The sequence below is a fragment of the Punica granatum genome, chromosome 4 (assembly GCF_007655135.1).
Source record: "Punica granatum isolate Tunisia-2019 chromosome 4, ASM765513v2, whole genome shotgun sequence".
Taxonomy (NCBI): domain Eukaryota; kingdom Viridiplantae; phylum Streptophyta; class Magnoliopsida; order Myrtales; family Lythraceae; genus Punica; species Punica granatum.
The window spans coordinates 27,300,841-27,304,882 of NC_045130.1; positions in this window are offsets into that span (position 1 = coordinate 27,300,841).

Sequence of the window (4,042 nt, forward strand, 5' to 3'; positions counted from 1 at the left end):
CTATATGCTCCTAAGTGAATCAATTTATTTTCATGCAAATTTCACAAAAATCGAACCTCACGAACATCAAATACCATTCAACCGTCAAATTCAAAGTCATCATCTTCATGAATTGTTTCTAACGAAGTGGATTAGTTCATATTTTATTCCAATTACTTTTTAACCGTGATCAAACAAATGGATGGGTTCATCATTTTAGTTTTCCTTGAAGCCAAATGAGTGCCAAAGCCAAGAGAGACAAGGAGCTTAGTCATGCCATTAAGGTTCAAAGTTTCATTCCTCTCCCAAGCTATTGTCGGGAGGTACGGTGTAAGCTTCGAGAGGCGGCTTCGGGATCTGGGAGAGGAGCTGCAGCAGAAATTGGCAGCAGCAAACAATGGCTTGGAGGAGTGACGGCAACCCGCAAAAGAGAGGAAAAAAAAGCCGCAATAGCTCTGCAGCGTCGGGACACCGATGAGGGCAGCACGGCAGCTCGATGGAAGAGCAAAGCAGTAGCGTAGCAGTTCGGATAGGATCAACACAGCCGCAGCTCAACTCCTGGACTCCAAGGAGGAAACAACAGACATGTAGCAACCGGGAAGGTCGGAGCAGCGGTAGTTCAGTAGGGAGTTCGAGGAGGGGCTGAGCTACAACACCACAGCGGCAGCAGCACCTCAAGATAGGTCAAGGGAGGAGAGAAGGCCGGATCGAGGAGGCGGTGAATAGGGAGGCTGAGATTGGTGGAGCTCTGGTTGTGGCCGAGAAAAGGAGATGGAAGGTGAGGACGGTGATGACCGAGAGGAGGAAGAGATGGAGATGGTGATGGAGACGCAATGTTGTGTGAGGAGGATAGAAGAAGCAGAGGAAGGTTTGTCTGTGTTGGAGTCTTTGCCCGAGAGAGCAGGAAGTAGAGATGAGAGATGGCGTGAAAAGGAAAAAAGAACAGAGGAGGGGACGATGTTGATGGTGATGGAGATGAGGGTGGTGATGGTTCCGTGTGTACGTGTGTTACTAGGGCCAAGAGAAGGAGTGGAGAAAGGCTGTCATGGCTGTACTGCTGCTGTCTGTGTTGGAGTCGAGAGGGAGTAAGCCGAGAGTGGGAGCCAGGAAGGTATGTCTGTCTATTCTGTCCGCTGCTTCTGCTCTGTTTTTTAGCCTGAGATAAAGAGAGAGAGAGAGAGATCAAGAGCTCGAGAGAAACAGATCCAGAAGAAGATCAAGAAGAAGATGAAGTTGACGTTGCCGTGTAGATGGAAGATGCAGAGGAAGGGATGGAGAAGGTCAAGATAGAATGCGGGCAGTCAGACAAGTCGCTATGCAACTTGGTTGGAGGGAGGAAGAAGAAGAAAGGAGGAAGAAAGAGAAGCAAGGGCATGGGTCAGCCAACTTGGCCACTCGGCCGACCCATCTGCCACCTTTCCTTTCTTTTCTCTCTCTCTCTGTTTTTTTTTTTTTCCACTTTCGTCACATATATATATATATATATATATATTAGTTCGTCGGGCATCTTTTGGGTGAAATTCAATTTCTCGGACCCGTCAACAGTATCAGATTGAATACTTCAAAATTGAGAAATTCGAAAAATAATTCACAATTCCAATATGCATCGACGGAGATTGAATCTCGATAAAAATTGACACCGAGCCTTCGCAACGCGTCGATCATAATTGCTCGATTATTTCGAATTTTCTCATCTTTTTGATCGGATATCTAAAAATAATCCGGGACGACCGTTGTGTTTAAAAAAATTCAAGGGTCGATATTATGTATACAAAATATTATTCATTCCTGAGTATCCCCGAATTTGAAAATTGAAACTAATGCACGTAAAGCCTAAAATTCTTGTCTTTTCAATCGGATATCCGAAAAATAATCCGGGACCACCGCTATATTCAGAAAAATTCAAATTTGACATTATGCAAAAAAATATTTTTCAATCCCGATTATCATCCCGAATTTGAAATCGAAATTGACGCACGAAGCCCGAGAGTATCCCATGAAGCTCTTTTTTTCCCCTTCTTTTTTTTATTTTTTTTTTGAAAAATGAAAATTGCAATTAAATTAAAGAAATGTCCCAATTTCAAATGTAGTGAATGCATTGAGGGAATCAAGTCGGGTCCTCCTTAATGGCCCTTGAGTGTCGATGGACCCAAATGAGATGCCGACAATTATGTATTTTAATCTTATTAAATAAGGTTTGACGTATAACTGGTTGTTCTAAAATTACGTTGGGTTTGGGGATGCGTTTGCGGGGCAAATATTGCTTTTCCACCCACAATTTTGGCAACAATAGTCTTTGGATACGGTGTTTGAGAAAGTGCTTCTTTAAATAATGCGGTGCAAACGGGAAATTTGATACGTGAAAAAAGAGCTGCTCCTAGCAATCTGCTTCTGCGGCCAATCATTACTTCTCAATAAAAAATCTTTATATGATAAAAAAGGAACCTCTCGCTATTCTTATTGACTAGAGTTTGTATTACACATAATAGGTGGTTCTGTATATTTTGGCAGCTAGACTTTATATTATTAAGTGTGCACAGTCGAATTTGAATTTTCAAGTTGTAAACATGTACCCCGTATCGTAGGTGTTGACATCTATGTATTATAATATATAAATATCAAAAAAGTGCTTATGAGATATCGTCTTTTAAAAACCTTTAGCTAGTGATTAATTGCCTTTGAAATTACTCGAAGAATTTTAATTCTTCAAATGAGATTAATGTATTTGCTATTTTTATCCCCACTTCCTAATTGGTTAAATGAATTTAATCATAGTTTTTAATAGGATAAAATAAACTATAATCTCTAATTAGTCTAAGTTATTTATACAAATTAAGATACTTCTTGTAAAATGAAAAAATATTACTCGAGAACTTGAAAAGGCATCTGGAGATATAAAAAAATTATTTGTACACTTTAATTGTCTTCTTACTAAAATATAATTCTTCAAATGAGATGCGTGTATTTGTCTATTTTTATCCCCTCTTCCTAATTGGTCAAATGAATTTGATCATATTTTCCAATTTGACTAATATTAACGAATTATCTCTAATTGACCCAAGTTATTTGTGCACATTAAAATGCTTTCATGAAAATGAAACATATTACTCCAGAACTTGAAAAGGCATCTCGAGATATAAAAATTCTTCTAAACTTTAATTGTCTCCGTATTAAAATTCCAATAGATAAATTAAGCCTAGAAAGTTAAATTTGTCGATCATCTCAAGTTTCATGCATTTTACCCTAAAATTATTGGTGGGAATTAACGGTCATCTGATAATAGAGATTTTACCAATACCGTCAACAACCCAGCTGACTAGGGGCTGATTTTTTGTTTTTGGGTTTATTGCTTTCTTTTTTTTTTATTTCTATTTTAATATATTCCACACGTATGTATGGTAATGACTAGTGGAAAATATTTCATGGTGTTAATATCCACGACATCATTCATTAACACTCAGTTATGTTATGAACTAATAGTCCGTATCGGCTAATAATTTGAGATCGATTTTGCCCAGCTAAAACTTGTTAGAATCGATTGACCAAAATGGTAAACTTATAGAACCTTGCAGGTTTGCTGTTAGAACTTTGCTGCAACATTGCTTTTGTGAAGCTCGCAGCCATCCTCCGCACAGCAACCGAAAGTGAACCTGGATAATTAAACTGAGGGTCGAACAAACGCTTATTCCGCCATGACCACAATAGCCAACACCCCACTCCAAATACCACATTCCAATGCAGCCCGTTCCTTCATATTTCTGAAATCTGCAGATTGCAAACCAACCACTGCTGCAATGGCAAAGAGTAGCAAAACTCTAAGATGCAACGGAACCAGCCCACTCCACATCTCTCGGGCAATTTCGCAATCCTGCAAAACGTGAAGAGTCGACTCATCCTGAGAAATACAATGAGAAGAACAGGCGGAAGATGTAAGATTAATCCAGGCTCGATGCACATTCTTGCTTGTCATGAGGAACAAGCCATAGAAACTGCCGCACTCTTTGTGGTCCCTTCCAAATCCAAATAGACTTCCAAATTGGGTTCTCTTCTGCTAAACCAGCAC